The sequence below is a fragment of the Mercenaria mercenaria genome, unplaced genomic scaffold (assembly GCF_021730395.1).
Source record: "Mercenaria mercenaria strain notata unplaced genomic scaffold, MADL_Memer_1 contig_5002, whole genome shotgun sequence".
NCBI lineage: Eukaryota > Metazoa > Mollusca > Bivalvia > Venerida > Veneridae > Mercenaria > Mercenaria mercenaria.
Genome location: NW_026463280.1, coordinates 16,344 through 41,894, shown reverse-complemented (window position 1 = coordinate 41,894; position 25,551 = coordinate 16,344). Strand labels below are relative to the sequence as shown.

General features: G+C 35.4%; 2 long non-coding RNA genes across 2 annotated transcripts; both read left to right on the top strand.

The window, feature by feature from the left end:
- The first annotated feature begins 14,254 nt into the window (after positions 1–14,254).
- On the top strand, positions 14,255–24,150 carry LOC128554392 (uncharacterized). The gene is made up of 3 exons (XR_008369595.1): positions 14,255–14,353; positions 14,650–14,729; positions 23,654–24,150. It is a non-coding gene; the product is annotated as an uncharacterized LOC128554392 (long non-coding RNA).
- LOC128554391 (uncharacterized) lies at positions 15,293–17,668 on the top strand. The gene is made up of 3 exons (XR_008369594.1): positions 15,293–15,386; positions 15,587–15,687; positions 16,101–17,668. It is a non-coding gene; the product is annotated as an uncharacterized LOC128554391 (long non-coding RNA).
- Positions 24,151–25,551: the final 1,401 nt, after the last annotated feature.

The following is a 25,551-nucleotide window of genomic DNA, read 5'->3' as shown; positions in this document are numbered from 1 at the left end:
CTCACGTATGGGTAAGTAAAATGTGCTGAATTTATTAATATTTTTATGCACAATCTCTCACTACTGGATGCACATGCCATTAAAAGGGTCAAGAAATTGGCCTTATTTTTTTCAAACGTTTTTAATACATTTCTTACAGGTCACCATTAAAATTTACCCATGACTTCTTACAATTTAATGGGATTTTCATGACAATAGTTTTAATGCCATACATTAAAAAGCCATGAAATAAGTTCATTAAAACCCTGGTAAAATATACCTTGTTAAACTGACTTTAAAGGCCATGAAAAGCTGCATGAACCATTCTAATTGATATGAAATTAATGTGTCATTAAAAATGTGCCCCTTAATTCCACATCAATTAGTAAAAACTAATGGGGCCATTGTTTTCTTTAATACTCTGTTAATGGCGGTTAATTATTAAAAGATGATTAATGGTCTCATTAAATATGTCAGATTCAATTTTAATGGGTTCGTAATATTTTAATGGTATATCAAATTAAGGGCCATGAAAATTTGCCATCAGAATTAGACATCTTAAGATAATCAACTTCATATTGATATTGCCGTATTGATTTAAACTACGTATTACTACACACGTAAAGGTATCTATACATATGTACTGTTTTGTAAAATGCTAGAAGAATATTTGTTTCACTCATTATTTTGTAATGTAAACACATATAACAGCCTCGTACAAACATTTGTCATATTTTTTCCTTATTCTGTTATATGTTCATATGAAATGAGAAAATAAATGGATATTGTATAGTATTGTGTTGTACTGAGAATGGTTAACAGGTACCGGTTTAAAAGATCAAGTGACCATGTGGGTAGTTTTAACTATTCAACATTTTTATATTTGACAAACATTCTGACCAAGTTTTTATTGGTACAGACATTATGCGTCAGGTGTATTCAAAAAGCAACTGTTGATGACAATGTCAGCGCACAATGGGCAGTCACAATTTAGCTCTGCTTCAGTAATGTGTGCTCAGGTGCATGCACTTAAACAGCTAAGAGCAAGTGTTTAAGGGAAGGGATTGCATCACAAGTAGACCCCCCCACCCCCTCCCCCCCAATCAAGTGTACCACACTCTTTGATTCATTGAAACGAAGAAGCGATTGATCTGCCCATGCCCCAAATGAATTTAAATCAGACTGTAAATCTTCACAATCATGTGTACTGTTCATTTCTCTATAAACCTTAGTTTCTACTCAAGGATTGGAAAATTTGAAAATCTAAACTGGTCTGAACACATTTTATAATGTAAATTCCTTACCCCACCCACTTTCTTATACAAATGCTGATTATTTGGACAGGAAAAAAAACAACAGAAAAAGTGGCATGCATCAATACGTATTTACCCTTACCAAAATAATGTAGATTGATGTTATCAAATAAATTAATATGTGTTCATCCGATTTTTTGTAGAAACACAATTTGGCAAATATTTGAAAAACATGGCATAACTGCATCAAGGGGAAATTACTTTAATGCAGCTAAATATAACATCATGATATATTATAGACGATGTGTGCGTAGTATGCATTTATTGTAATTAAAGTCCATTTTAGAACAAATGGGACTGGAATTATAAGCATTCAATTGGAGTGCAAGCCAAAAACCAAAAAAAGAAAATATACGAATCACATTTTACAGAATGTAAGATTTAATGTTAAGGGCCATTAAATTTATTCTTATGTGAAATCATAAAGAACCTGAACATTTAATAGGCATTAAATCAAATTTAAGGGCCATGAATAATCCTGTTAAATTTAAAATATACAGAATTTCACTATTTTTTCAAAGACATTAACTTGTTTATCTACCAAACTAAATTTTTAATGGCATGATTCATGGTCAAAAATGGGTGTTTTAATAGTATTTTATCATGTAACCCATTAATATTGTAAAACCTGTTAAAAAAGTGATGCGATAATTAATGGGGTTAATTAACGGTTTTTTCTTATTTTAATGGATATTTTACAGGGTTTTAAACCATGTTTAATGGAATGTGCATCCAGTAGTGTCTATAAAATCATTCGATCCTCGAGACAGTTAATTTTCAGCTAGAGAATATATAAATGTATTTTATCCAAAGAAGTTCAAAATCATCAGAAACGTCACTGCAGATGTTAAACAAATACCAATGTGCTCTACAATTCAGGTGTATACATAAAAAAAAACATTCAAAGAAAGTTGTTAGATTGGATTTGTTGTTAATTATATTCAAACTGGTATATACAGCTAACTGTTCTTTGACCAAGCGTACAGAGGAGATGATTGGCTCGTATAAATATCTCACTTTTGATCTGGGAGAGATGATTACTAATAGCCGCCGGTTTCTTTTGCCACGCTGGTATTTGGCAAACTCAGTCTATATTAATACACGCTTCGGAAAAATGAAAGCTGTTTTAAATTGTTGTATTTACTGACGTAGCTCAAAGTTAGTGGCCATGGCAAAATCAAGAAATTTCGTCATTTTGCCAAATATTAAAATCTCAAATTCCCCTCCTTCCTTCCACTCTCTTTTGGGCAGAGCATGACGTGCCATTGCTTGTAAATGCGGTTTGCTTGACTTGTCGTTTAAATCTGTATGAGATTCTACATGTGATTTGAACAAACGTCAAATCTTGTTCAATTGAGACATTTCATGCCTGTTCGTTCTTTCTACAAGTGATTTGAACGAACGTCCGATCTTGCTCAATTGAGAAACTTCATGCCTGTTCGTTCTAAGATGATGTGATTGCTTTACTGAAAAATATGAGTCATGAAATGTGCGTTGAACGAAAGTCCGATCTTGTACAATTGAGAAACTTCCTGCTAAAATGCAGTGCTTGCTTGACTGAGATACATTAGATACTTCATGAAGTTTGAACGAAGACCCGATCTTGTACAATGGTGTCATTGAGATCTTTCATGCTTGTTTGACATGTTTTTTTATAATTAGAGATTAAAGCCTTCCTTGCGTATGAGATACTACACGTGATTTGAACGAACATCTATCTTCTCCAGTTGAGATAGTTCATGCCAGTTCGTTTCTTTTACAATTTGAGGCTCAGTATATAGTTATTACACTGTTCTGTCCAGATATATAAACATGCAATAACAACTGCATGAATTTCCCATCCTGTCTAATCAATATCGATTATATAGACAATGTGGAGACAATTCTCGGTTTGGAAGATGGCAGAACAGTGTGTATGACCTTGATTTAGGATGTGGAGAAGACATATAGCAGTCCATTGGTAAGAATATCAGTGAAGACGACATCATATGTAGATTGCATTAGCGAGATTTGCTTAACTGAGATATATGAGCCACTAAATGTGATTTGAACGACCGTGCGATCTTGTACAGTTGAGATACTTCATACCTATTCTTTCTACGATAGTATGCTTGCTTGACTGAGCTATATGAGTCAATAAATGTGATTTGAACGATCGTGCAATTTTGAACAATTGAGACACTTCATGCTACGTTGATGTGCTTGCTTAACTGAGATACATGAGACACGGCATGTGCTTTGAATGAACGTCCAATCTACCTTGTTCAGTTTGATTTTTTGAAAAGAACGTCCGATCTTGAACAATTAAGACACCTTGTGCCTGTTCAGTCTAAAATGATGTGCTTGCTTGACTGAGATATGAGTCTATAAATGTGATTTGAACGATTGTGTGATCTTGTACAATTGAGACACTCCGTGCTAAGATAATGTGCTTGCTTGATGATTCCGACCAATATCTTTCCGGCCTAAAATGACCCGAGTTCTCCTTTGATTGAAATGACACTCGAGATATCAGGCTTACTTTCGATGTCAGCGTTCGATGTTGACGGTAGACAGGGCCACCCTTTGATTGTTAAATGCTTTAGCAGATCGCCAGAAAATGCGATAGCAAATTAACGAACCATATTGTTTCCGTTATCATTTTGTGCATGTTAGGAGCAATGACGAGTTGTTTGAAATGACCGCAACGTTAAGTTAGTTAAGTTAGTTAGTTGTTAAGACAAGTTGTGCACAACTTACTTAGCTGTTGAATGTATATGTTTTCTCTCCACAGGGCTTGGACACATTTATTATTAGTGTTGGGGTACGGCAACGGCCGTTTTCGTATGCTTAGTTGTTAAGTTTTTTTTAGAGGAAAACGACTCTTGGCTTGCTCTAACTGCTACATGATAGTGTAAGTGAACTTTTTCAAAACCAATTTCTTACTTGTAATTGAAAGATCAAAGTATCACATTCAATGTTGCATCTAGTAAACAGCTTATTGACCTGTGACAGCTGTAAACAACACGATGCAATGTTTTCTCCCTTCTTTTGCTATCTTCAAAAAAATACTTATGCTAATGGACTGAATGGCAACCGATAATGCTGTTGTCGGGCTGTTTAGGATAAAAGGACAGCTAAATGTATTGAGGTGTCGTTCGACCAGCGTTATGCTATAGTGACGTAACGCACAGTAGCATAAGCAACATAAGGAACATAAGGAACCGCTTCTTGCCATCAAGAGTCGTTATATGCTTAGAAAAGTAGGAATCTTCCCATTTAGTGACAAGATCTGGTCCGTTATTGATTATTAAAGAGGGTATGCAAACCAGCCCCATATACTAATGGGTGCCTACTTACGAAAAGCGTGTTGCTTGAGTACAAGAACAAAATGCTCGACTCTGGTGTAAGAGACATCGAGATTTCAAGACTTTGGCAACTACAATTGCTTTCTCTTTTGATAAAAACCAAAGACATAAATGGACAGAACGGCATCCGATATTTCTTTTCAACTTGACTTTCATAGGTCGGCGCCGGTAAAATGTCAATGCTGATTCACGCCCCACTCTTCACTTAGCAGGCAACGAAACCGGTGTGTGGGTTAGTTAGGCCGGTATCGCAATGATTTTCCACTAGATAAAGGATGACAAAACCACCTTCCTAGGAAGGACTATGCTTCTTAACTCCTTGGGGCCGAAATGCGACTAAAGGCGCTATATTTTTGACCCCTGTAGCGTCGATATCCGACTATAGGCGCGTTATCAGGACTCTCCAGGACGGCGATTGACGAGTATAGTCGCAGAACCGAGATCATGCTGATTGCGTCACGTACTTGTTAATTTTTGATAATCCTGATAAAAGCAAAATTATTTTGCATGCCGGCTATTATTTCTTAGATGTTATAATTATTAATTATGCTAATAATTAGTTTCCTTGTTAAATGTTTGTAAATATGCGGTAAAGGAAATAAAAAAGACGAACTCCACTGTGTTTCGTTCATACAGTATTTCAAAAGATTAAAATAATTAGCCGAGATTTTTCTTACATTGAAGAAAATATTTATTATCATGCTGATTTTGACGTATCAGTTCCGTCGGATGATGATTCTGACGATGAAATTTCATTATCAGAGAAATGAATGCTCGAAAAATATTAAGTTTTAGAAAGCTGAAATATTCGTACACTTACATCGCATTAAATTAAAATGGATAAAATAACACATCAAAGCATGTTTCATACACAACAATATGTGTAAATAAACGCTTTTTGTAAATTTAATAATTCTTCAAAGATGGGTGTAAATATTACAACTTAACTGTCTCAGTGCGTGTCACACAACGTTTGTGTAAATGTTTAGAAATTAATTTTACATCAAAACAAACCATCGATATTCACTCAAAAATGGGTGTTCATTTTGAGTAATGTTAATGTAAATACTCCGTGTTAATAATGTATTTATATCTATTGGAATTTAATGTGTTTACATTTGAAAAAAAGTAATAAAATCGGAAATATTCAAATATTTATTAAAACGCAATAGGTGTGTAAAAATGGTGAATGTTTCGAAGTGAAATTATTTTTCTATTTGGATATAAGTTACGGACGAAAGTGGATATATATAAATATTTGTTAAAACTTTAAAGATTTTATAAGTATAGTTTGATTTACACCCATGTTAATAATATTTCCATGCATGATTTCAATTGACTGCATGCGAATGTGATTATGATAAGACCAGATGATGTTCTTCGGCGTCAGGTGGTAATTCTTATCTCGCCGCAGCATGTATATTATGATATCGGCCTCAGGGAGTTAATGTGTGTGTTCTCTACTACTTTGAACAGCCTTGTCACCAAAGCATTGCGGCAAGTATCGGGAATTGGCATGACAATGTGTTGTGGAGATACTCAATTTGAAGGTGACTGTGGCTTCTATTTTTAATCCCTGTCTCTTCTATCATTTGGCACACTATCCCAAATGTCCTCTAATGACAAAACCACGTTCCTAGGAGAAACAATGTTTCTCAATTCACATGTTCTTTACTACTTCGAACAGTCTTGTCGCCCAAGCATTGTGGCAAGTATCGGGGATTGGCATGACAATGTCTTTTGGAGATATATGTACTCAATTTGTAGGTGGCTTTGTCTTCTACTTCTACTCTCTGTCTCTTCTATCATTTGGCACACTATCCCGACTTTCTTCTAATGCGACCATGTTTCGAGGCCTTATGATCTAGTGTTTCTATGAAAACGCTTTTGAATTCTCAGATGACAATGGGCTAAAAACATGCCTGTGACAATTCTGGACAAACGCAGAGTCGAAGAACTTTGGTATAGTTCATTTCTGACTTATAGCTCTTTTGTCTAATATGTTGCAGTTGATGTTTTCGAACAGATACTACAATGTCGAAGGAATACGTCGGCTCTTACTTCTAGCCGATATCTCTCTAGAATAATATTGAAATACGAAATGTCATTTCATGCTTGAACACTTTACTTTTTACATACCACAGGGCATACATGCTAACATCAGGCCAACTATTTCGTTAAAGACTCGATTTATTAAAGAAGCAAAAGCAATGATCACTTTCGAATGTTTTCATGTAAAAGGTTTGTCTTCTATTCTTGACGAAACAGCGACTTTATACAAAGGAGTTTGGTGTAAGCATATATATATGCGGCATGAACTGATAATTGCAATTGGATTTTAATACTGTATGTTTTTACTAGTTATTAAATAATAAAATCATAGGATTTGCTTACTAAATGCACGTATACTGTTAATGAAAGTGGATGAATACATTGGTGGTTTAAGTCGATCAACTCTTGTGTCAAATTCATGAGTCACCAGGTTGAGTGCAGCTATGGTTGTTGTTTACGCTAGTTTAGAAGAAGGATACTGAAGTATTCATTTACCTAATTGGTTTGCCTATTAGAAATGTGTTATTCGGTCTTAGTTTGTATCATATTACGTGTTAGGACTCATGGCCGGACATAAGACCAATCAATAAAAGAAATTATAGTATTGTGTTAGCATTGCATTGTCATCATATATGTCAATAGAAACACCATCAGTCATTACTTCCGTCACTAAGTCTCATTCTCACACTAGATCCTACTTTTCCCATGCAAAAGAAAGAAAATGCCCTTTAATCTTATCGACGTTTCATATCAGTGCATTCATTTTACAATTAGATGATGTGGTTGCTTGATTATGAGACACTACAAGTGATTTGAACCAACACAATTGAGACACTTCATGCCTTTTCGTTCTAAGATGATGTGCTTGCTTGACATGAGCCTCTGAATGTGATTTGTACAAATATCCGATCTTATACAATTGACAGACTTCATGCTTAGACAATATGCTTGCTTGACTCAGATAAATGAGACACTACATGTGGTTTGAATGAACGTTCGACCTATCTTGTTCAATTGAGACACTTCATGCCTGTTCGTTCTTTTTACAATAAGGGAAGATTACGTGCTTATTTGATTAAGATATATGAGACACTACATGCGCTGTAGTGTCTCCTTTAAGTCTCAAGAAGGCCAGCACATTATATGCTTAGAGGTTTTAATACTTTGGGGATCAGCAATATAACTTTGTGATCATAATGTAACACTATACCAGTTATGACACCTTCTAGGATTTTTAATCCGTCTGTGATAGGGGCCATTGGACAAGTATCATATAAAGTCCGGCTTTCAAAATATTCAGGTCGTGTCCTTCTGTGCATACACATATATATATATATATATATATATATATATATATATATATTTATATATATCATAACGTACAACTGTAGATCGGGCTGTTGTTTCCAGTGTATCATTGCTAGATTTACGAATGATAGGGATTTAATACAATGTCAGTACAAAATAAACAATGCCACCGTTATAATTCTATATGTATGTTATCACTATTTTCATTTTTTTAGTAAAATCAAACGCATCGGCAAAGCATGATTTTCAATTTACCTATACTTTTTCGATACAACGACTTGATGACGTGTCCATCAAAACATGGGTCGATGTACATCCGTTCATCATAGTACAATTCTGCTTTTTTCGCATTCATTTTTCTTATGCAGAAATGTGTTGACCCATTCTCGAACTCTAAGTCACTTTCAAGCTTCATATCACGTATTTAGGATTTTCGTAATACGCGAAGCTTTTCTTCCAGAAATCATGCAAGCTCAGAGGCGCGAGTGTCATTCCAAAACGTTGGATAATTATGGAACACAGCTTATTCACCGCTGACAATAGTCATGCGTTTCATGTCTCAGCACTATGAAACAAGCAGGAGCAGCCATATCACTGGTACATCTATCCGAGAAGAAAATGTGACACCGTATAAATCTTTGTCTAGTTTCTTCATCATAATTTTCTTCTTTCACGAGCAGAAAACCAGCTCCGTTTTCGTCAACGGCGTTGAATTTCATCTCCAATTCTTTGATTCCATCATCTCTTGAGCAGATCAAACAGTATTCCTTAAATGAATGCACAACATAATCGACTCAGATGTGTCCATCTTTGTGTTCTGAAATCAAATGCTTGAAGTACAATGGTCAACGTACAAGTTCATATAATGCGAACCAATCCTCTATCTGATCAGTAGACAACACACACTCATGTTCGAACTTTGAACGTATGAGTCTATTTGTAAAAACGTGCTGCTATACATATACGCCTCTACTGTAGTCGTTCCCATCCCGTTTTGCTGTTTTTTTTTAAATATATATGTAATCGTTTCTCGAAAAATGGGAAAAAAGGGACGGGAAAACGAGTTGGGAACAGAGTAACAGAGAGGTATTTGGGCATGGAGTCTCGTTTGGATATTTCGATAACATAGTACCATTTAGCAGATGTGTAGTGGTCATGTATACACGTTTCTGATAAGTTTGTATGACTTATGTCATATTGTATATTTTTTTACAAATTTCAAATCATTACGTGTATATAAGAGCAGCCGACACGTTTGCTTTACACAACATTCGATCATGGCAAACATATCTTTAAGGAATATAAGACCTACCTATCCATTTAGACAAACTTGATCTCAAACAACTTCTCCTAGTGCATACCCAAGGATCAGACACACAAAGAGCCAATATCATTTTGGATGCCTACTAACATTGTTTATAAATTAGCCAGTAGTGCAAGACAGTGTTTTGCCGACGGGGCGGTAAAGTTCGAACTTCATAGATGTATCCGTTGTTCTACATAGTTGTGTATCACATCAAATGTAGTGTTGGACGTCTTGTAGTCCAAACGTAAGACGTAGACACATAACGGAAGTGTCCAATATGTAGTGTATTAATGAAAGTACGTATCAAAGCATGTCGGTCCTAGACATGTCAAATAAACACACGCAAACAAATTGATATTGGTTTAATTCTTTATTGATTGACTGATCAGACAGATCATAATCTAGATTGGGCTGAAATAGTCATCCCGGTACTACTTTAGAGTATCTGATAATAGTAGCTTGTCGATATCAGATGATTTATCAGGATGCAAGGACTTGTTTACTGTTGCTCTGATGATAATCCGCTTAGGGTGTAACAGTTTGTAAAAAAAGCGTAGATATCATAACCATTGAACAGATACAGCCAAAAACATGGTGAATATACACATTGATCTTTGTTGTAGGTGATTTTAAGATTACTGTGTACTTGAAGTGATCGCTTTTAACTCCAACCCTGAGCATGACAAAGGATCCAAAAGTCTAGGCAGATAGTATTTTATGTGCTTCTTTCCTCAAGCTCCTCTTCAAGTCTAGTTTTAGCTCTTGTTTCAGATAATCGATGGGCATATTGAAATAGAAAAAGTGGAAACTCCACAGGTCGCTCAACACAACAAAAACGAAAATGTTGCAGGCTCGGTTTGATTGAGCCTGTTCATGGACGGTAGTGGAAATGCATGCTACCGTCCACGTCCTCTAGTCCCGGGTTGAGCAGAACTCAACATTTACACATGCTAAAAGTACAAAAAGCAATTTAGAGACATCCGCAGATGTATTCAAACGGCGGTGAACATGGAACCTTCAATGATACACGTGTTGAGGCGTGTAATTCCATGAAGAGCGGCGTTTGGTCCCCAGATAAAATAAAAGGTTTTCCCCAAACGAGAAAACAATTGGCAGAACTAAACAAACTGGAATTTAGGAAGGGGATCTTAGGTTATGGAGCCTGCGTATCACAGGAACTGTCAAAAGACAAAATCAAAAAGCAGGCACAATCTCCAAGGGGTGATTAAACAATACCCAAAGCTATGAAAGCGGGAGTATTCGAACCACCCAGGCCGAAATGGTCATGTTGAGAAACTAAACTGTACCAATAACACGACATAAAAGTCGTGCTGAATGATCTGAGAAGATCGAAATATAACAGCCCTGATTGAATGTACGGGGATACGTTTTACAGCCGCCACACGGCAAAAACAACGCTGCTGTGATAATAAAATAGAAATGTGGAAACTCCACAGGTCGCTCAACACAACAAAAAAGAAAATGTTGCAGGCTCGGTTCGATTGAGCCTGTTCATGGACGGTAGTGGAAATGCATGCTACCGTCCACGCCTTCTAGCCCCGGGTTGAGCAGAATTCAACATTTACACCTGCTAAAAGTACCAAAAGCAATTTAGAGACATCCGCAGATGTATTCAAACGGCGGTGAACATGGAACCTTCAATGATACACGTGTTGAGGCGTGTAATTCCATGAAGACCGGCGTTGAAAAACTCATAAAAGTCATCATCGTTTTGGTGTCCGCTTTGAATTACAATAGGTTGTTTCACTTCATCGGAAAGTAGAAAGCAACATTCACGAAACTCTTTGATAAATGGTAACATTTTTAAAATTTGACGCTGATATTTTCCAGTTATGATCCATCTTTCTTTCTCCTTTAAGTCTCAAAAAGGGCAGCCGATTGAATGCTTAGAGTTTTTCCAATACTTTGAGCAGCAGCAATATAACTTTGTTATCATGATGCATCACAGTACCAGCTGTGTCATTTTCGTTTATCCGTAGTGGCCTTACGACACTTGCTCTCTAATGAAACAAGTACCATATTAAATCCGGCTTTCAAAAGATTCAGGTCGTGTCCTTCTTTGCATGGGTATGCAACATAACATTCAAATAAAAATCGGGCTATATATCGCTGCGAAAGACAGGAATTTTGCACCACATATTGCACGTGTGTTCAAGACTGATGTCAGTGCAAAATAAAAAATGCTACGCATATAATTCTGTAAATTGTGTGTGTTATAACTATTTTCATTTTTATATCAAATCAAACACATCGGCAACGTATAATATTCACTTCTCCTATCGTATTTCGATACAACAATTTGATGACGTGTTCATCAATATATGAGTCGATGTACCTCCATTCATTATGTTACAACGCTCTTAATTTTGCATTCATTTCTCTTATTCAAACATGGGTTGACCCATTATTAAACCCTTTGTCACGTTCAAGCTTCATATCCGAAAAGAAACAACAATAGTCATGCCACTCATTGTTCATCACTTTGAAACAAGCAGTAGCAGCCAATTCACTGGTACATCTATACGAGAAGTAAATCTGACACCGCGTAAAACTTTGTCCAGTTTCTTCCTCTTTTTTCGTTTATTTTCACTCACTTTAAAACAAGCAGTAGCAGCCAAGCCACTGGTACATCTATACGAGAAGTAAATGTGACACCGCGTAAAAACTTTGTCCAGTTTCTGCCTATTTTTTTTTCTTTTTTTTTTCACGAGCAGAAAGTTAGCTCCGTTTCCGTCAACGTCGTTGAATTTCATCTTCAATTCTTTGATCCCTTTATCTTGTGAGCAAGTCATAAAGTATTCCTTAAATGCATGTACAACATAATCAATAGACAAGGCATGATCATCACTTGTGATAAGAACGATATTTAGATATGTCAGTATTCTCATTGATGAACTTTGCAATCAACTGATTATTGCCTTCTCTAAGAGGAAATTATAATAGGATAAAACATTAAATTCATCACTGCATTTGATATTATCCACTTGTTCAGATGTGTCCATCTTTATGTGCTGAGATCAAATGGTCAGTATAATAATACAACTATTATTCTTTGTTTGTTTTGGGTTCAACGCCGTTTTTCAACAGTATTTCAGTCATGTAACTGCGGGCAGTTAACCTAACCAGCGTTCCTGGATTCTGTACAAGTAAAAACTTGTCCTCCGCAAGTAATTGCCAACTTTTCCACATGAATCAGAGGTGGATAAATATTGATTCGGGAACGATGTGATTTTTAGCACAAAAAATGACAGACCACTCTAAACAACGCAATGGTCGTGCCGTTGAAACAAGGCGCAAACATTGCAGAAATGACAATAAAATACCACAAGCATTGAAGTATTGTCTTTTAAATGAGACCATTTACACTTTTCTGCGATCAGAAATAAATTTAAAACATTGATTTGAAATGACCCTCTAATTCACCATCTCTCGTCTTTTTTCTGGAAACCCGATTCTAATTTCAGACTGCATTTTCGGAGATCCAGGTCACGTGAGGTTAAGCTACTCATGAAGGCTGGAGACATGCCGTTTAACGGTCGAAAGTATTTCTAAGGAATAAAATCGTTTTCTTTTGTTTGCAAATGGAAGGAGACGAAAAAACCTTTATGAGAAAATACATCTAGGAATATCTGCTGTTCAAATCTACCAAGGATGGAGTCGGATGAAATCTGCATGCCAATGTAGGTGCATTTTGTCTTCACGGTGTAGCAAAATTTAAAAGTGGTGGCCATAGGCCAACGAAAGTTAAATGAATTGATTGTGTCTGAAATACATTTAAGCATGCCGCAAGGTCGAATTTCTAGACCCTATTTTCAATGTTTTTATTTTTGACAGATTGAATTAGCATTCTGACAGATTGAATATGATTTATTTCAGCATTTTAGAGGCACTGAATGCTTGTTTTCATTAATCTCTTTTGATTGTCATTGGAACTGCTGAACTAGCCAATCTTTTTGAATTGCTCATTTCTACATATAAATGGTAATATTTCTAGAACATATTTCGTCTCATTTTATGTGTGTGAAATTAAATACTGTATAGCGGGTTATATTCGCGGAAGTTTAATTTTCGCTTTATACACGGTCAACAATGACAGCACGAAGTCTAAACACCCCGATTGTTTTTTTCTTGCTACCGCAAACAAACACAGTTCACCAAGGGATGGCCAATAACAGAGTGATCTAGAATTTACCTCTATTTCCTTTGTCAGTAATTGCTTCGATCCTATACATACAGAAATTATGCACAGGAGAAATAAAGGTGTGAAAAACAGTGTATTGTTATATAATAGCGGATATCTTTACAAATCGGTTTCTAATAATTGTCGTTGCCTTTTCATTATCATTTAGTTTCGTTGGATCCGGCAAAATTACTAAAGGCGGTCTTTTAATACCAAACGTCCCTTTATGTAGCCATTTTCCCATAATATCCGACAAAAGAGGTGAGATAATTTTATTACTATTCATTTTCATTGTAATTGCTAAATCAAATTTAAACACGGAATTTGAATGAGTACGTCTTAAAGAGCTACAGTAACTTACCATATGCTTCGATACGTGATTAAATATTTAATTTTTTAATTAGTAAAACAGTGTTGAGATTATTTCTGAATTTCGCTCAAATGCTGAGTTAGTACTAGCATTATACGCTATTACATCTCTACTCAGACGACAACAACAGACCTTCTTGCGTGTTTGTTATCATTTGCATTCTAGAAAGAGTGAATCACATTTTCTTATTTACAACGAAGGTTTATAATTCGCGGCCGAGGTAGTTTCCGCGAAATGAAGACACCGACAATTCAAAACTTTCAATAAACGTGAGCATTTGGCACCGTGAATATATCACACTATACAGTAAGCACTTTTCTAGATTGACTATTCGCAAATCACTGATAGAATGATGATTTGCTTCATTGTTTTCTTCAGATCACAGTTATGTGATTAGCACGACCCCAGATGTTTTGCTAACATGCAGTAGTGGTGTTTGATAGACTTTCCACAGCAGTGTTATGGAAGCAAAATCAGGTATTCATATCATGAATTACCTTGATCAGATATCAAAAGTTATGCTATATATCTCAGAAGTTGTATGTTTTACAGAATAAGCAAGAGGAATGAAACATATGAACGCTGATTGACTGATGTTCTGTTTCTTTGCATGTGCCATCTATCACTGTTTGTAGATATGTGATCAAACCAAGCTCTCTGATGCTCAGTTGTATATAATGGAAAACGTCTTGACCAGATTGTGTCTCATTTGTGTGAAAATGAATAAGCACACAAGCACTGATAGAATGATGTTTTGCTTAATTTCATCCCAGATTACTGTGATGTGACAAGACCAAGATGTTAAAATTTTGCAAGCATACTGATGTGATGTGAGCCAGATTTTTCACAGCAGGTATTAATTTCATAAATTAGCTTGATCATAGTGTAAGACTGTTCAATATCAAGTATAATGCTACATATTTCAGACTTTGTATAATTTACAGAATAAGCAAGAGTGATGCAAAAATTATGAACACTGATTGATTGATGTTCTATTCCATTGCATGTTTTCATTTGTAACTGTAGATTTCAGAATGACTCTTGAAAAAGCTCTGATATAAAGATGTTTAGCTTCTTTTTACAAAGTCATATGTACAAGACAAAATGCTAAATTTTTACAAGGATATTGAGGGAGTTGTTATTACAAGCATATGTAGCAGTGTCATTTTTAACACTTTCAATATGTTGTCCATTTAATGTTTTAACTCCTCTCATATTTCAGATTTGTCAACATGGGCCTTTAAACCTTTTATTTATTATTTAACATAGGGCCTTTAAAGTATAGAAAAGTGAGATGTTGTCACCATGTCCACGAACTGATTATTTTTAGATCGGCTAGTTTCACTTTGTTTCGTCCAATAAGATTGGAGTATTGGTTGTTTTGTGGTCAAGTGATCTTGATTTGCGGTAGAGACCGCCATGTTTAATTTCTTGTTAGCATGGCAAAGTGGATTATCAAGTGTTTTACTTTTTTATAAGTTTGTATGATGTATTTGGATATCGGAATTGGGTCCGTTTAATGTTATTACATTGTATCGATGGATTTGTATTATTTCTGGTTCGGTTGATATTGTTGTATTCGTTCATTTTACGCGTTCTTTCTGTCATTCTGGAATCCGCGTAAAGTTCTGTAATCGCAGGTCTACAACTGCCATTTACTTCTGTTTTAACATTTAGCATGAATATCACACTATTCACATTACAGCACAGTTACAGCTCTTGGCGGTGTTGGTACACAAGCACAGGTGTGAGCAGACAGGAGACTGGAGAGTGTTGTTACATGTAATGTGGGTGTTTATTCTACAAATAAGGTATGATATATAGTCAGTATTCTATTGTTTTTATATACATACATTTTAGTATGAAGAAATAGAGTAAAGTCAAGATCAGTGCAGTTGAAACACTAGGTATTAGCCACTATACAGACCACTGGACCACTAGATAACAATGATTTGATATATATGTTTTATATTGTTTTTAAATCATTTATAATCTGTTGTGTAATTCATATATAACCGATAACTTCTAAATGAACAACAGATACATGTAGAATAATGGTTCTACTTAGTATAATGTAAATGTTCAAGTAATGCGATATGGTTTATAGCGTAATAGATATCTATAGTATGTATGATATCTATTGTATGTATGATATATGATTATCTGTATGATATCCATTTGATATCATACCTATCTTTTACTTCTGTTATTATGTATGTTTCAGACCCGGACATGTTACACGTCTTGAGTGGTTTGGTGATAAACAGTTATTACACGTCTTGAGTGGTTTGATAAACAGTTATTTATGTGTTCAGAAACATGTACCATTGTTTACATGATGACAGATTGATATATATATAGAAGAAGATTATATAGATAATTAAAAGTAGTAGAAACCCCAAATTGTGTAGTTTCGTCTCTACTAGAATGGCGCCCAACGTGAAAATCGTGTATGGAACAAACTTTTAAGTATTTTACAGATCTATTTCTGGAAGTTGACAGTTTGATTGGTTGTGTCGTAGCCCCGACGATAAAGTGGAGTGTATTGTTACATAGATTGGTACATTGTGGTAGAATCTAAAGACGTTATTTGACATCCTGGCTGGTATGACTAGAACATCTTCAGCGTGTCGTGCTATTAATTTGTTTGTGGTGGAGGATCTACAGACATTAGGCTTTAACATCCGTGCATGATTCAACATTCGGTGGAACATTTCAGACTGTGATCAGTGTTTATATATTAGGACAGTCAGTGGCTAGTTGGTCTTTTTGTGTACCAACAGTTGGTGGGTCGGTATATACATTTTTCCTGGGTCACAATTTTGTAATTTTTCAACTTTAAGTGAAAAAAAATAAGAAAACAGACTTAAACTGTAATTAAGTAAACTGTTTTATAGACAGTTAGAGAGTTTTCTACCAAATTAAGTAATTGAGTTAGCATATAGACCTATATTTAAATATAGTGAAAATAGTTGTCAGTTTTAGTATTACTTACTCTCCGTATGAACCGTGATAGAATATTGTCAATTAGAAACTATAATTTACATCGAGCCAAGTGATTTTCGAACCAGTATCTTTTCTTTAAAGTTATTTTAACCAGTTAAGGCTGTGACCCAGGGTGTAACTATTTTATAGTGTGCCAGTTGTAAAGAAAATGAGAGAAATTCACCACAATCACATTTTCATAATAAACATGGTGGTGGTTCTCTTTGCAGGAAAAATCTCCTCTTTTGATTAATATATTTGATACTATCTTTATTAATCTTTCTCCTAATCCTCTTAAACCGGCAGTTTCATGTAGACCGCAATTACAGTGCAAAGTAATTTCTAAATTCACAAGGTTTCAGCTGAATTGAGTCAGGTTTTATTGTTTACATACATTTTTCAGTGGATACTCAGTTGGCCATTGTGATATTTCATTCATAGAATTTTACTACACTTGGTGGTTGTAAATTTTGATTGGTGGTGATATCAGTGACACTTTCCTTTAGTGTATTTTCATTGGATCTCGGGTCATGTGACTTTAGTCCGGTGGTTGTATTTCTGAAAAAATCATAGTTTGACAGGTGTGACCTATATTTACTTAGCTTGTCAATTGTGTATACATGTATTTGTTTTCCAGTGGTAGACAGAACTGAAGAAAGAGAAGCAGAACAGATAATTAGACATAAATGAAATAAATTATTCTTATTTTCAGGTTATTAGACTTGATAAATAAAATATAATATTTTGAGTCATGAAATATATTTGACACTAAAAGCAAATAAACAAAAGTTGTGTTTGATAAACATACTACATGACATTGTGTTGATAATTTGAGAATAGTCCTGTATTACATTGGTTTATAAAATATAGATTGCAGAAATTTATGAGCACTGTAGCTGAATTTTGAAATAAACATTTCATTTTTCAGACATAGTAATAGATTCTGAAATTAATCAATAAATTTGAATTACAAATTTAAATTAATTTCAGAAATTGAGAAAAATAGTTGATCTCAAATACGACCAATAAATTTAGAAATTCAGTAATATCTGAATTTGGGATACATAATGATTCTGTATTGAAATAATTAAATTTATTTCAGTACTAAATTTGCGTCAGATATATATATAATTAAAATAGCTTATGTCCATCGCGATATAGTCGACATAGCGTGCGGATATTTTTATATATCGGAATTGAATTGAATTGAATACCTTAATAAGGCAATATCATTGAAAGCCTAATTGGTTCATTAGCATTATTGTAATCTGAAAATTGAAAATATACTTCTTTGTTGAATTTCAAAGCACTTTGTGAGAAATAGTAAATGAAATAAATTGTAATATTGAAGCATATAATACACAAAAGGGAACCTTAGTCAATAAAGCCTAAAGCTTATCAGTAGTAAATTGTAAGAGAAATAACTGCTGTTATACTTTGAAACAAATTGAATTCAGTTGAATATTTTGCGGTGTTACATTGAAATTGTACTGCGGAGTGATTAATGGATAGTCATTGAGAAAGGATAGTCAATATATTACTAGAAAAGGGAGATAACTGATGAAATAGTGAAGTGAAATTGAACTTAGAAATGAAACAGAAGTGAACTGAGATTTGAATTGAATTGAATAAGTAAGTGAATATTGACTTGGTGTGCTATATTGGAATTAGCACTTGAAATAAATTTGAAAATTTGAATGAAATTAAATTGAAATACTTGTTAAAGAAAGTTGATACTTAGTATTACGATTACAGGATAGTGCAATACAGACTGTTGAAGTGAATGCACAATAGACTTATATTGATTGTTGAATTGTAGCACAAGTGATATCTACTGTAGATGAATAGTAGTTGTGAGATTGATATAAGTAAATGAAATAGGGAATAGACGTTCCAATTTTGAAGAGAATTGGAGAAATTTAAAGAGTGAGAGGAGAATGTGAAGAATTCTGAAAGTAAAGATTTTACACGAAAAGCAAGATATAGATACGTGGTGAAGGCGTAGAATAATTAGAATGAAATAGAGACTGTGATAAAAGTGAATAGTGAACATAGACTGTGCTATTTGAACTTTTTGATAATTTGGAAAAGTCAAATCAGATATTTGATTGAATAATACGTGAGACAGAGAGGAGGAGTGATACACAGAGAAGAGAATAGTAGACATTTGAAAAAGAGATACATTATTTAAGTATAGCAAGGATGGCTAGTAAAAAGACAGAAGATGTGACGGAGGAAGATTTGAAGCTACTTGGTGTGTTTGAGAAATTGAAAATAAAACCACCAGCGAAATTAGAAGAACCAGAGGATCTTGAACATTACATGAAATTTTATGTGAAAGAAGTAAATCCGACAACAGAAAAGACAAAAACAACTTCAGTACCCAGAATTTCGGTATTCTACGGAGAAGCTGACAAGGGTGAAGTAAATTATTTAACATGGCAATACGAAGTGAACTGTCTTTGTGTAGAGGGAACATACACACAAGAACAAATACTCAAAGGAATTAGACGTTCATGTAAAGGCGAGGCAGAAAACATATTACGCAGAATGGGCATACATGCTAGTGTTGCAGATATTTTGAGGAAGTTTAGTTCTACATATTCAATGTTGGAAACTGGAGAGTCGATTCTTAGGAAATTTTATGCGTGTTCTCAAGGTCCAACAGAATCTGTATCAACATATGCTGCACGTGTTGAAGACATTTTCTCCCAAGCGGTGGAATTGAAAGCTTTGGCAGCTACACAAGAAGAAATCATTAAGAATGTTCTATACCAAGGGCTTAGAAATAACTTAAGACAAGCTGCAAATTACAACTTTGAGACAGTTAAAGATTATGATAAATTTAAGATAGAGCTACGAAAGATAGAAAACAGAATGAATGAAGAAAAAGAAAAAGATTCTAAAGCAAAGTGCCATGCAGCGACTAAAGTAGAGGAGAAATCAGAACTCGGAGAGTGAAAGATCTTTTAAAGAAAATGAATGCAAAGACTGAACGTTTGGAAAAAGAGAAAGAAGAAAGTAATCAACAACACCAGTACTATAGAGGTGGATACCAAAGAGACTTTAGTCGTGGTTTCAGAAGAAATTTCAGAGGAAATCCCAGAGATAGAGGCAGAGGTCGTGGAGAGTACAAACCAGCTAGACCCACAGGATCTTCAAATATGCAGCCCACATGCTATAATTGCAACAGAAAGGGCCATTTTGCTAGGAACTGCCCAAACTAGTTGGTGCCTCAATTACAGGATCGAATAGGGGCACTTCAGAAAATAGTTACAAAGATCCTAAGTTAGTTGGAACTTCAACAGAAGCAACAGTTAAGATAAACAACATTGAAACATCTGCATTACTTCATAGCGGAAGTTGCATTAGTAGCATCAGTGAAGCCTTTAACAAAGAACATCTTCAAGAATCGCAAATAGAACCTCTGACTGAAATATTGAATGTAGAATGTGCTGACGGAAATGAACTCCCATATTTTGGTTACATCGAAGCAACTTTAACTACAGATGGGATCCCCAAATCAACAAATCAGCAAGGTTTATTTTTGATTACACCGGAAACAAAGTACAGTGCGAAAACTCCTGTTCTTCTTGGAACAAACATCTTGAATGAACTTCTGACAAACTGCAAGGACAACTTCGGGGAAACATTTTTACAAAACGTGCGCTAGTCTTCACACACCTTGGTACCTTGCATTTAGATGCTTGACAATACAACAAAGATAGCTTAAAAGAAATAAAGATAGAATTGTCATTGTAAGGTCAGCAGAACCAAACATGATTATCATAGGACCAAACCAGTCAGTAGATATAAAAGGTTATACAGATAAAGAGTTGAGTTTCCATGACACTTGTGCAATACTGCAAGAAACAGAGGACACTTTATTACCAAACTTCGTTGACATAACTCCATCAGTCATACACTATTCATACAAGGAAAACAATGAAGTCTTGGTCAACATCTCTAATGTTACAACAAATTCTATAACAGTATCACCAAAAGCTATCCTTTGTGAAATTCAACCTGTGACTATTGATGACTCAGTCTTCAAAAGTTAGAAAATGAGCAAGATTCAAAGATATTTCAAGGGGTTCATGTCAATTCAGATTTAAGTGAAGATCAAAATATCAAGTTACGGAAACTTCTGAAGAAACATGTAGATATTTTTTCTAAAAGTGACACAGACATCGGCTATTGTGACTTAATAAAACATCGCATTGATTTAGTCGATGAAATCTCATTTAAACAAAGACATCGCCGTATTCCTCCTGCAATGATAGATGAAATACGTGCACATTTAGAACAGCTGCTAGCCAATGGTGTTATTTCCAAATCAAAGTCTCCCTGGGCATCGAATATAGTGCTTGTACACAAGAAAAATGGCAAAAGTAGAATGTGTATAGATTATCAACAAACGCACAGTTCATGATGTTTACGCCTTGCCACGCATAGAAGAAGTCTTTGATTGCCTTGGTTCTTCAAAATTGTTTAGTGTTATTGACATGAAAAGTGGCTACCATCAAGTTCCTATTGAGGAAACACATAAAGAGCGGACTGCTTTCACCGTTGGACCTCTTTGACTATATCATTTCAGCAAGATGCCTTTTGGACTTAGTAACTCCCCTGCGACGTACCAGAGACTCATGGAAGAGTGTTTAGGCGACTATGATATGAACATTTGCGTCATATACCTTGATGACTTGATAATATTCTCCGACAGTTTCGAGCAACACCTAGAAAGACTTGATTTAGTTCTTACTCGGTTACAAGAATGCAATTCGAAACTATCTGCCGATAAATGTTATTTCCATCAAAAACGTGTTAAGTTTTTTGGTCACATTGTGAGTGAATTTGGTGTGGAAACAGATCCTGAAAAGATTGAGAAAGTAAAAAATTGGCCAGCTCCATCAGATGCGGACCAGCTTCGTTCATACTTAGCATTTGCTGGATACTATCGCAGATATGTTAAAGACTTCTCAAAAATAACAAAACATTTGAATGATCTACTTCCTCCAACAACATCTAAGAAAAAAAGGTAACAGTAAGAAAAAAGAATTGAAATGGACTGAAGTAGAACAGCAGACATTTGATAAGTTAAAAGAAATCCTGACATCACCTCCAATTCTTGCATACCCTGATTTTAGTCTTCCTTTTGAATTACACACGGACGCTTGTAGTACAGGGTTAGGTGCAGTCCTTTACCAGCATCATGGAAAAGAGAACAAAGTTATTGCCTATGCAAGCAGAAGTTTAACCAAAATCAGAGAAAAACTACCCAGCTTTTAAACTGGAATTCTTAGCGCTGAAGTGGGCGGTAACCGGCAAGTTCAGCGATTATTTGACCGGGAACCATTTCACCGTCTTCACAGATAACAATCCGCTAACATATATTCTGACACCAGCTAAGTTAGACGCGACAGGACAAAGGTGGTCATCAGCTCTAGCCGCATACAATTTTGACATTGTCTACAGACCTGGTCGAAAAAATGCTGACGCAGATGCAATGTATCGTTACCCACATGAGAGGTCTACAGAAATAGATGGAGACATGATCGAGATAAACCAAGACACAGTGAAAGTCATTTGTAGCTCAATACAAGGCGACCCATACATTGACATACTTCCTGCAGCAGCCATCAATATAATAGAAGCAACAGATTCACCTGGTCAGCCCATGGGTCAGATTGAAATAATGGACATTCGCAAACATCAGAGAACTGACAGACACATTGGCAAATGGGTAATTGGTGTAACTGATAACAGACTACCACATTTGAAATATTGCTCGAAAGAAGACAGCATCATGAGAAAAAGCTTCAACAACTTGAAAATAATAAGAGGTGTGCTTTATTGAGAAGTAACAACAAATTACGAGAAAGTACAACAACTAGTTCTGCCTGAAATTTACAGAAAAACAGCACTATTAGGTCTGCACAATGAGATAGGTCATCCAGGCAGAGATAGAACTATGTCACTTCTGAGGGAAAGATTCTTTTGGCCTGGAATGGCAACAGATTGTGAACTTTGGATTAAGAGTTGTGATAGATGCCTCAGACGAAAGTCATACACCAATACTAGAGCACCACTTGTGAATATTGAAACAACATATCCATTAGAACGTGTCTGTATCGGTTTTTTAACGCTAGAACCATCAAAAGGAGGAATCGCCAACATTTTAGTAATAACTGATCACTTCACAAAACTGGCTTTAGCAGTACCTACAAAAAACCAGACTGCTAAGACTACTGCAGAAGCATTCTATGAAAATTCCATCGTTCATTATGGCATTCCTACCAGAATACACTCTGATCAAGGCGGTAATTTCGAATCAACACTCATCAAAGAACTTTGTGAATTATTCGGCATTGAAATGTCTAAAATTATAATATGTATGTGTTCAGAAACATGTACCATTGTTTACATGATGACAGACTGATATATATAGAAGAAGATTATATAGATAATTAAAAGTATTAGAAACCCCGAATTGTGTAGTTTCGTCTCTACTAGACATACTGCAGTGATGTGTGTTCCAGGGCAGTAAATTATCAAAAGAAAAGCAAATACTTTGCATACATCTTGAATTTAAACAAACATAATGCATTTTCAGCCTAATCATGGTGTCTGGCTGTAGAAACTTTGCAATGAATTTCAGTATCAAAATGCTTTGCTACATATTTCTGACATTGTGTACATGTGTGTTACAGAATAATCAAGTGTAAGGCAGAAATCATAAAAAATATGAACACTTATAGACTTACGTGAACTATGCTTTATGCTTTTTCAAAGCGCAGTTGTGAAGTGTTGATGTGATTTGTATTAGACATAATGTTCAAGTTTTACTGACATTCAGCAGTGATGTGTGATAGATTTTCCACACCATATTTATTGAGAGGAAAAATAGCAGGTATTTATTTCACAAGTACTTTGTAGATATCTTGAATTTCAAAAAGCATTATGTTATTTCAGCTTCACATGTTTGCATTGCACAAATACTCTAGATATGTTTTTGTGTCATAAATACTCTAGATAAGGCCTATTCACGTTCATTTAGAAAATTTGAAATGCTTTCCAGTCTTACATTTTTTCATTACATGCAGCTAGAGTAGAGACAAGATGCAAATGATTGAGTTCAAAGTGATGTGTGCATCTTAAATGAACAATGACAGAATTACTTATACCATTCAAAATTACAGACTCTTATTTAGTTCACATGTATATGTATTGTTTCTCATTATGATATCTGCCCACAGAAGAGGCATCTGCCCGTAAAAGAGTCACTATTACTTATTGTGTTTGTTGTCTTTTAATATGAAACGTAGTAGCAGTCTCCGAGATAACGTCTTGCGCTAATATGTCTGTTTGATAAGTCTATATAATGGCAAACTTGGCAACTGGCATTTAAAGTGCTTAGAACATACATTGGGACTCCGTTCGTCTTTGCCACATCAAGCCATTCACTTTTTCACGCATTTACCTTAGAGCACTTCCGTCCGCTGTCTTCGGCTGCACAATTGGTCATGTGACCACTTACAACTTAAGGAAATATTGTTAGATTCTGAATGGTCGGTTACTTTCAGTGTAGACTAGTCCTCTTGGACGAAACCAAATTTAAAGCCATCAACGAATCAAAACGTTCCGTGACAGTTTTTTAGTATTTTTGGAAGGCCTATTAAAGCAGCTGCACAAGCTCAGTTGTTCAGTCGGGCGGCTCTAACCATGATAATCTCATGACGTTTCTGCATCAGTGTTTTTTTTTAAGATTTAGTGTTTGAAAAATGTTCAAAGGTCGTGTTGAAGTTTAGGGAATAAAGACAGCTAGAAGTATGAATCTGCCGTTAGACCAGCTTAAATCTCTAGTTGGGTGATGCAGCCTTAGGAACAGTTTCTGTCCATCACGAAACGTTACAGGCTTGGTAAAGTAGGAGATTCTAACTCTGGTGACAGGATCTGGCCTTGTTATGTCCGCTAAGATTGCTAGATCGGGTATACATACCAGCTCTGTATGCCTTAGGGGTGCCTTCTTACGACAAGCCTTCATCGTTATCCTAGTACATAAACGAAAATCCTCAACTCTTGTGTAAGTCACATCAAAATTTTAAAACTTGCATTTAGTGTACGCTAATTTGTATTTGAACAGCCGTGCATGACATTTAAATTTCTCTCTTCAGAAATGGACCGTATGACAAGCGATATTGCTGGGGTCTGGTTCAAGTTTTAGAGAAATAAGAATAGCTAGAAGTATGAAAGTGGCGTTAGACTAGTTTGATGCCAAAGTAAAGGTGATGCACAGTAGCATCACGGATCGTTACAGGCTTGGTAAAGTAGGAGATTCTCCGTCTAGTGACAGGATTTGGCCTTGTTATGTTCGCTAAAATTGCTAGATCGGGTATTTATACCAGCTCTGTATGCCTTGATGGTGTCTACTTACGACAAGCCTGCATCGTTATCCTAGTACGAAATACAAAAATGCCCGACTCTTGTGTCAATATAATCTGGAAAGTTGATTCCTCTGAAGCACCGAAGGCAATGCAAAAAATTGCAGTCTCGGTTTGATAGTGTCTGTTCATGAGCAGTAATGAAAAATGCAACGCTGCCCACTCCCTCTAGCACCGGCCTAATTAGTATTTAATTTTCAAATCTAAATGAGTTGGAATCAATTCAATTAAATTCATTTGCGTTGTATG